This window comes from Propithecus coquereli, unplaced genomic scaffold, assembly GCF_000956105.1.
Source record: "Propithecus coquereli isolate 6110/MARCELLA unplaced genomic scaffold, Pcoq_1.0 Scaffold144, whole genome shotgun sequence".
NCBI classification, from domain to species: domain Eukaryota; kingdom Metazoa; phylum Chordata; class Mammalia; order Primates; family Indriidae; genus Propithecus; species Propithecus coquereli.
Window position 1 is genome coordinate 78,601 of NW_012138747.1, and position 10,439 is coordinate 89,039.

The 10,439-nt window shown below is 38.3% G+C and overlaps 1 pseudogene; it reads left to right on the forward strand.

Moving 5' to 3' along the window:
- The window catches only part of LOC105806720, a 9,602-nt pseudogene extending 7,043 nt beyond the window's left edge, over nt 1-2,559 (forward strand).
- The last annotated feature ends 7,880 nt before the right edge of the window (nt 2,560-10,439 follow it).

A 10,439-nucleotide genomic window follows, 5' to 3' on the forward strand; every position in this document is an offset into this window, starting at 1 on the left:
TCAGTCTCTCAGGGCTTCTGGAGAGCAGTAAATAATTACCATTGTGTTAGTCAAGGTTCCCCAGAGTAACAGAACCAATAAGGGGTGTGTGTGTGTGTGTGTGTGTGTGTGTGTGTGTGTGCGTGTTTGTGTGTGTGTGTGTTTGTAGAGAGAGAGAGAGAGACAGAAAGATATTTTAAGAATGGCTCGTGCAATTGTGAAGGCTTTAGCCAGTCTAAAATCTTTGGAGCAGACTGGTAGACTGCAGATTTACCTAAGAGCTGTTGTAGTCTTGAGTCTGAAATCTGTAGACTGGCAAGCTGAAAATACAGGCATGGATTTGTAGGGACAGGTGCAGGTTGGCAGTACTAACCACAGGAAAAGAGGAGGGGGGCAAAAATGAGGAGGCCAATGAACATTTGGAACCAAACCCACCACAGCAGGAATTTGAGGTTAGGAACTTTTCCCAGCTAGGAGCATACACAGAAACTAGAAGCTCATGTCCAAAAGTAACCTTTTTTACATTAACATACATTAGCATAGTAAAAATCACACCCACTAGCGCCATAACAGTTTACAAATGTCATGGTAACGCCTGTAAGTTACCCTATAGGGATAAAACTGGCGCAGGCCCTTAGCTCAAAGATCCACCCTTTTCCTAGGAAAATAATACTCCACCCACGATTTAGTGTATTGTAAGGTGTAGACCTAAAAGTAGTAGTGTGGTAGACCCCAGTATCTTCTCCACTTGAGAAGACAGATCCATCCCCTCAGGAAATGCCCTTTCACTTTGTATTCTGTGCTGAAAAGCCTTCAATAAAGCTGCTTGTGTGGAAGCGCTAAGAATCTGTCATCTCTCAGTCACATCAGCCCTGCTTGCGATTTTTCCAAGCAAGGAGCCAGAGAATTGGGGCAACACCCTTCAAAAAATCAACCCTGACAGATTCTGTGTTGCAATTTTGAGGCAGAATTGCTTTTCCTTAGGGAAACCTCAGTCTTTGCTCTTAAGGCCTTCAACTGATTGAATGAGACCCACTCACTTTATAGAGGGTTAACCTCCTTTGCTCAGTCTCTTTATTTAAATATCAATTACATCTAAAAAATACCTTTACAGCAGCATTTAAACTGGTGTTTAACCAAACAACTGTGTACCACAGTTAACAAATAAAACTAACCATCACAACCATGTTCTAGGCACTGCGCTTCACTGCCTGAGAAAGTACCATTGCATTTATTAGGGTTTATGACATTTATCTACAGCTTTTGGTTATCTGCAACCACGCCTGCCTCTGTTAACATGGTTCATAATGAGATGATGATTCAGTGTTAAAACACTTTGCCCTGCCCCCTTCGTAGTCTGTCTTGCTTTGCATAGGGGAACATAGCTGGACAGCCACATTCTGGTGAGGTTAGATGAGATCAGGTCTTCAGGACACTACACGGAGTTGCGTTATAGGGCACATTATGCAAAATTCGATTCTACCATTGTGTTCACTATATTCACTTTGAAATTCTGCGAATGAGATTAATACCTCACACCAAAGCTAGGGGGTACTACCTTAAGTAGCACACAGCATTGTGTTTGTATTTTATTCAGCTAAATGACATTTAAGAGAAAACCTTATCATAATAAAGACTATGAAGTGTTAACATTTGCTTGTGACTCAGTTTGTTCATGTATTTGTACCTGAGAGCTTATTCATAGCTGATTTCCGGCTCTTTCAATTTACATCACAAAAGAAGGGGTTTACATCACAAAAGAAGGGGAACTTACTCTTTTCGTGTTCTTGTACATTTTCTTCTAGTTTTTCAGTGAATTCTATTATAGGTAAGATGGATATAAGGTGGTCCATTATTGGAATTTTGTGCCAAAAATACTGGTTGTGAGATGTGACAGGTAAATAGGAAAGTAACAATAAAATCTGGAATATCTCTTAAAAATTAAGACATCGTTTTAACAACAGAGCAGTCTTAAATGACCTAATTCCAGAGAGGAGCCAGGAAACAGCCTGGAACTACAAATTTATTTTGTACAAAGATGGAAATCTTAATAGTGTTTTTGTAAAGTGAAAATGATATGATCACTTAATTACTCAGGTGGACCTTAAGAAAATTTCAGAAAAAAAAAAAAAGCTTCGGTCAATGTGCCTTCCCTGTCCTTGGAGAGAGGCTGAGGTCTGGCCCCAGGCACCAGCGTGTAGGCTTCCTTAGTCTGGGCCACCATCTTGGCTGTGAGCAAGAAGAAGCTGCAGCCCACCTGGGCCCCCCTGACCCTGACACCTTCAGTAGTAAACAAGATAAAACAACTTAAAGATAAGTCTGAGCAGGTAGGTGTGAAAGTCGGTGTCTACCAGAGGCTGTAATGGCCTTTCTTCCACTATAGCATATACGCAAAGAAAAGGAGATTCCCATGAAGAAGTTGCTCAAGCTGGAGTCAGAGTGTTCATTGAAAAGAAAACACAGCTAACACTCTTAGGAGCAGAAATGGACTATGTTGAAGACAAATTATCCAGTGAGTTTGTGTTCAATAACCCAAACATCAAAGGAACTTGTGGCTGTGGGGAAAGCTTTACTATCTGAAACCTCAGGACTCCTCTGGCTATGAGCTCCAGGAATGGTTGGGGCTTACAGAAGAAATCATGTGACTGCCACCCGCTTAATGCGGTGGCTGCCTTGTAAGGAAAATAAAGTGATGCATTGTGAAAAAAAAAAATAAAGCTTGTAATGCACCTTGGAAAAACACAAATGGGAACATGATACTTCATAACAAATTGCTTAGGAAGGCCAATATCGAAAGAAATACAAAAGGTGGTAAACGTGATTGATTAAATGGCATCAAGGAGTAACAAAAGCGTTATTCAAAATAAGGAAATTTCTCTTAGGAATTATCCAAAGACAAGTGATAGAAAAAAAAAAAAAGAATTTCCATTTCTACAGCTGAAGAAACCCTGATTTTATTTACTTGAAAATATAATACACACATACTTATAAAAAAAAATTAGTACAATAAAACATGAAATTGCTTTTGGGATAGAAATTGAGGTTTGTTTGAAGAAACAATTGCTATATTTCTTCTTTTAAAAATAAACCTATTTAATTCAATGTTGATTATTGCTCACAAAATCAATTTAAATTTGTTCCAGTGAGAACTGTCAGAAATTGCAAACCTTCCTTGTCTTTTGACTAGTGTGCCTTTAATAGAACACATACAGCATAGCACTGGGGATTGGAGACTTCTGCCTTCATTATTATTTTTATAATATTTTATATCTCAGTTACTTCAATTAGAAACAAATTCAGGCCTGATATTTTTTTCTTTCATTTACTAGCTCAGTTACTCTCCCATGTACCTGTTGAATTAGAAGGGATAAGTAAAATCCACCTTCTACAGAGAAGGAAAGGGAGTTTCACAGTCGTTATGAGACCATTTCACATCACTGGGCTCCCTAAAATAAGTGACAGAGCCGGTGGGGCCAGAAGCCTGGTCTTCAGACCTCTTATTTCTTTGTACTAGTGCACCGTTCTTAGTCCAGCACAGAGAATTCTCAAACAGATTAGCAAGCAACGTTTTGAAACTGCGAGAGTTCTTATTATGTGATCAAAGCATCATAATGCAAACCCTAGTCTCTAGGTGGGAAAGAGAATAGAGTGATGACTTTGTAATATAAGATGGACATATATTTTAGTCATATAGTTTATTGTATTTAGAGAGAAAGAGCTGAGAGAAGTCTAGCCTTGTTATGCTCCTCAGGAGGTAATCTCCGAAACAAATGTGCTGCAGAGTGGAGGACAAGAGGACTGGTTTTATATACCCTGTATTATTCAACCATTCATCATGGACTGGAGATGGGGAGGGGCAGGGAAGCTCAGCAGGGAAGCTCAGCAGGGAAGCACAGGTGACTTCACTGGTGAAGTGGCTCTTGTCAGCTGAGGACAATTCTCTGGTGGAGGGTGGATGTGTGCCCCAACCTGGTAAAGGAGACCTGATTAGTGTACCATAGCATCCACTACAGGTGGTAAGTCATGTCTCATCCATTTTATCTAACAACCCCCAAGCTTAGCCTAAAAAAGTAATTTTGGCTATAATGTAGTTATTGGTGTATAATGAAATTGCTCACTTCTTCCTCCTTCCCTCTCTCCCTCCCTCTTTCCATTCCCTCCTTTGGTAATAATGTTTTTCTTTTTTTTGCAGAAGTAATTTTTTTTCTAGAGAATTCACAGATTGAGAGGGAAAAGGAGGTCTTTATACAGGCTTCCATTACAGAAAAGTAGAAGTCAGACTTTCTGAGTTCAAAACACAGCTCAGGTGTTTTCCAGCTAGTTGATCTTGATTGGAGCAACTACGAACTTTCTAAGCTTCAATATTCTTCCTGGTAGGAAAGAAGGGGGTAATAATGTTTTCTGATTAATGCATGCAAAGCATATATATGCATTACGTGCTCAGTAATTGTTAGCTGTCCCTATGGCTTAGTGTATGCCTTTGAGTTTTCTGTAAATTATATAAACAGTGTTTTGAATATTGGAATCATAGCAAATAAAACTGTTCATCCAACTCTTGGCGTGGTTTAGATTTAGAATATTCTGTTGTTGTTACTAAGTAACAGACTGGTTATCCTGGGTTAGGGGTGGTGTTTCTCATTTTGGCCTAGCTACAAGCTGCTTTTACCAATTGGTGTGAAGATTTGTTGGCTTTTTAAAGAAATTGAATATTGAAAAAGGAAATGTCAGAGGACCTGGCTGGCCCATATATGTAGCTGATACAAATGATAATGGAGTGTTCTGAAAATATAAAGCAAGCTTAAAGTTTAATCATCACTAAATAGCAATAATGATAATTGTAAGATTATGGAAAGGTTTGAAATTTTTCTTGTCATAAAGGGGCCAAGAAAGCAAATTCACCGTTATAAATTTTTCATGTTGGATGAATTTTTAAGCATAGAAATTTTAAGAAATATTGAATGCCAGGTATCTTCTTGTGATTTTGATTCTCAAAAATCAACTAGCCTTTGTAAAAGGCAAAATAACCAAAATTGCAAAGTGTGATCTTGTTAAGCAAGTAGAGTAGCCATCTCTTTTTCTTGATTATCTAGCATCCATTTGACCTTCTTCGGGCAACATACACCCTGTGGACCTGTGGAAACCCCACCCCCATCCCCATTATCAGCCACTGGTTTGGTGGGAAACTCTGGCAGTGTGATTAACCAAAACTAATCCATATATCTAGTCTGGCCACGGTGGCAGTTCTGGGTGAACACATGATCTAAGCTAGATCACTTAGAATGAATCTTAAAACTTTTATGGGAATTACCAGAAAAGATGCATTCTCATTGTCTTGTGACCTGAGTCTGGAAATATCTGGAGCTGCTGTAGCCATCTCACCACTAGGAGAGGAACACCTACCTGAGTATGAAATCCCATGGAGAAGGCGTCTCTGAGAGTTGGACAGAAACCAGGCCTTGGTGATATTTGTGAGATGTGCATCCGTTTATCTCAGAAGCTAGACCTATGCCAGTCCATGTCAGTCACACGAGCCAATACTTTTCTTCTCCCACTCCTTCTTTTGCTTTTTTGTTAAGTCAGTTTTTCTTTTGTTGTCTTTGTTGCTTCTGCTCTTAGTAACTATTAATAAAAGAATCTCATCTGATACTGAAATGAAAAGAACATTTAATGGGTAATGAGAATCTTACCTATCTTGAGATTTTCATTTTTACAGTTGTTCATAATATTATCACCATACATACAGATTTGATATTTTATTAGGATTCTTCGGAGACACAGAAGCAATAGGATGTTTGTGTGTGTGTGTGTGTGCGTGTGTATGTGTGTGTACAGAATAGGCTCATGTAATTATGGAGGCAGGCAAGTCCAAAATCTGCAAGGGGTGGGGGCAGGCTGGAAACCCAGAGAATTGCTAATGTTGTAGTTCAAGTAGAAAGCCATTTGTTGAGAATTACTTCTTGCTCAGGAAAATCAGGCTGGTTTGTATGCTTCAAAAACCCATGCTCCTTTTCCCCCCTTATTTTTTGTGTACTTTTTTTCAGACTTTAGTGAGCATCAGAAAAAAAAAAAAAAAAAAAACCTATGCTTAAAAAAAAAAAAAAAAAAAAAAAAAAAAAAAAAAACAACCTATGCTCTTAACAAACAAGCCATAGCAGGGGAGATAACATGATCATGCAGGTGGTTTTCTCAGGGTGAAGCTTATCCATTGCACTCTGGATGTGCTGACCCCTGCAATTTCCCCAAATGTGGGGGACTGCATTTGCACTTTCCCCTGATAAAATGCTCTGAAACAGTAAAAAAAAACAAAAAGAAAACAAACAAACAAACAAAAAAACGAGCCATATTGCCACTTCAAGTCTGCGGATCTGTCTGCCAGCTTTGGTTACTTTTAGCAGAATACTCTAGCATTGTGGGAGAAAGGTGATCACTAGACATAGCATCTTTTATTTTTTCATTCACTGTATATTGAACTATAACTGCTGTTTTTTTAATTCAATGTTTATTAAGCTATAACTGCTGGGAATGTGTTACGCTCAAGAGATATTGTATTGAGTAAGACAAAGTCCTTGCTCTCAAAAAATTTAGTATGGAGTTCAGAGAAATAGTGTGCTAAAGCATGCATGGGATGCTATGAGATCCCATGGTAGGGCACCTGGTCCTGGGGGGACAGGGAAAATTTCCCCGAGGAAAAGAAATCCAAGTTGAATCCTGAGGGCAGAGTAGGTGTTAGCCAGATGAACAGGGTTGGAAGAACATTCCACAGCATAGCTAGGACTCAGTTTTCTACTGGTAAAATGAGGGATAGAACTAAAAAAAAAGTCTCTAAAATATTTTTTGTATTAGTTTTCTATTGCTAACATAACAAATTACCACAAAATTAGCTTGAATAACATAAATTTATTATCTTACAGTTCTGTGAGTTAAAAGTCTCATGTGCATCTCACAGCACTAAAATCAGAAAGGCTGTGTTCCTCTCTGGAGGCTCTAGGGGAGAATTCAATTCCCTGCAATCGTAGGACTGAGATCTCCATTTTCTTGGGGCTGCCATCTGCAGGCTCTTCCCAGCTTTTAGAGGCCGCCACATTCTATGGCTTCTAGTCCCGTTCCTTTATCTTCAAAGCCAGCAACAATAGGTTGTGTCCCTCTCATGCTTTGAATCTTTCCTTCTTCGGTCCATCTCTGTGACCCAGCTGGGAAGATTCTCTGCTTTTAAGGACTCATGTGATTAGATTTAGCTTGCGTACATAATCCAAGATGATCTTTATCTCAAGATCCTTAATCTTAATTATGTCTGCAAATTTCCTCCAGCCATGTAAGATCACATATCAGTGGGTTCTGAAGATTAGGGTGTGGATATCTTTGTGACGGGGCTGGGGGTGGGGGACCAGGGGGAATATTCTGCTTTACCACACCTTCCGATTTTAACATTTTCTTACTTTATGGGAACTAATGTTGAGGAAAAGTAAGGCAGTAGAAATTTGGAGAGACAGTACTTTGGTTTCCCATGCTTAGAAACAATTGTTAAATTAGCCCATACCTATAGATAAAAGCTCTTCCCTAAGCAGAAGGGAGAGGACATAATCCGGAGAAGCCCTTGATGCTGCTATATGCTTGAAGGTCTTTGTTTTTGTAGGAATATTCTGGGAGTTTATAAGCAGCTGGGAGAAGTTGAAGATGGGGTTCTGGCTAATGAGAGGTGGGCTAAGTGCTAAATCTTCAGGTTCTGCTGGCAGGTTTACAACCTGCCGTGTACTCGCTAGTCTGACTTCTGGTCTCCAAGTTGCAGAATCAAGATGACTATGTTTTAGATTGGTTATCCCTCAGCAAAGTTGGGGTAATGGCTTACAACAGTGCTTCCCTCCTACCCTCAGGTCATATCCAAGGTTGACTGAGTCTTAAAATATGCCTGAGACCTTGGTGGATTCTTCCTTACTCCTCAGATCCGTAACAACCAGGACCCTCCCTCTATATTGAGGTGGATCTCACCTGGTGGTAAGAAGGAGCTGTGCTGTTTAGACCATCACCTCCATTTTGATGAGGGATAATCACTCTAAGACAATCAGCTGGATTCTCTAGCCTGGACTGCAGAGGCCAGATTTCCTAAATTCTAGGGAAAAAGTGGTACATTTGGAGTGGAAAGATCAGAATCTTCAGATCTGGAAATCCCTCAATGCTCTACTCACCAAGCTGCTGGAAAATGTGTTGTTTGAAATATGGAAGGGAAAAATGGATCCAAACACCATTTTAATATAATTACTATGAACTTTAATGATTTTTAAATTGCAAGACCACATATTTTGTAATACTGTGAAGTATACCTCATAGTATACCTCACATAGTATGTTTACCTCTAAAATACATAATTTTTTTTCAAATAGAAAGTGTAAGTATGGACTTTGGGCCCATGCTGCTGGAGTCTGAATCCTGGTTTTACTTCTCATGGGACTTTAAGCTATTTACTTAACTGTCTTTGTTTCCTCATCTCTAAAATAAGAATAATAATGGTACCTACTTCCATGGATTATTTTGAACAATAACTGATATAATATTTGTAAAGTGCTTAGCACAATGTCTGACGTATGAGTTGTCCTACATACACTCCATCCATGGAGAAAAATAATATTATGAAAAAATGACCACTAAGTATGCATCCTCTACAAACTTAAAATGAATAGCAAATTCATTCTGCATTACCTACAAAGATATTACTTAAATTGATATTTAAATGACAAAATATAGATTATGTGTATCTTTATCATGTCTGCTTTCAAATGATGCTCTGATTACTTTCAGACAGAATTCACAGCTCTCAATTGTTATTGGTTTGTACCCAGAAAAACCTTCATCCAATACATTTCAGAGCTTTTGTGTTGTGACTCTGCTGGTCTCTCACTTCCAGTTCCTTTGACAGTTTCTTACTTGATGTTTCTCAACCCATTCTCTTCTAAGATCCAGAGAAATACAAATTTATTACTTGATAAACTCTGATTTGTTCACCAACATCATCTATAATAAAATGCTATGATAAATTCTAAGACCATATTTATAGGAAAAAGCTGAGGGGGTAAATTTTGTATGAAATGCAGTAGGTAAAACAGAAGGGATTTATAAGATGTAAAACAACGATTTTATGAGTTAGTGGGTTTTGGCATGTATGCTGATTTTTACTGAATATTTTTGTTGTTGAAGTTGAGTTTCCTTCCTCAAAGCACAATCTCTTCTCTCGTCCATCAGACTCTCAGTGAAGAGATCAGCTGGTGTTTACGATAGGAAGGTCTGCTACCACTCTAAGAAACGTCACACTGAGCTTTCATATCATTCCCTTTTGTTGAAGAATCAAAATTGATGTGGAAGAAAATCTGTGACAGTTTGATAAGAAGATAAATTATTATTGCAACTGGCAAAGGGAGTGGTACATGAGGGAGGTAGATTAATGCTTTTAAGCTGTTAAAAACTTATATTTCTTGTGCTTTCTTTATACTGAAAGAACTTCATTAAACATTTTTTAAAGATATAGAAAAAAACCCCACCTACCCACTGTGTCTTGTCTATTTCTATAATTGAGATCACAGTTATTTCCTTTGAACATGCCTTATGACTTTGTCTCTTTTTGCTTTTGTATCTCAAGGTCTATTTAGGGTGAGTGATGGTGGGGAGTCAAAAAAGACCATTTGTCTTGGGGGTTTCATCCAAATAGAGTTTTATTTATTTATTTATTTATTTTATTATTTTTTTTATTTCAGGGTATTATGAGGGTACAACCATTAAGGTTACACTTTATGTCTTTGCCTCACCCAAGCAAGGATTAGGGGCATGCCCTTCCCCCCTGCAATGCTCCCCATGTCCTTTAGTTGTGGGTTTACTCCCCCATCCCCCTAATCCCTGGAGAGTATTTCTGCCACGTGAGCACCCTAGTGTTCATCAGTTAGTACCAATTCGATGGCAAATAGAGTTTTAAAATGAGATTTCTTAATATCTTTAAATGAAACAGAGACACATAAACAGATGCCTCATTTTTGTAAACTTACATTTTCGCATGTTTACTTTTTTAATACATTGGAAGCCTCAAAATTGAAATATCTTTTCACCTGTGAGAAGCACTGCTTTTTTCTGAATCAGAATTTCTCCCTGCAAAAAAACAAAACAAAACAAAACAAAAACCCCAAAAAGATTTTTAAAACAGGTAAAAGAAAAACAAACGCACCAACAAACAAAAAAGAACTTCCCTTCGTTGTTTTTAGTACCATGTCTCAAAATATAATCCAGCCTTTGCAAGCTGGCTCAAATATTCTCTCAATGAAGGCATCCCTGATCTTTTTAGCCGGAAATAATTTATCTCTTCTGTGACCCCATGTTACTGATATATACATCTTAATATCTTATACCAGGCTGTAGGCTTCATGTGAGCAAGGACTCTTGTCTTATTTTTCTGTTATATATTAATGCTTGATGTCTGTTAG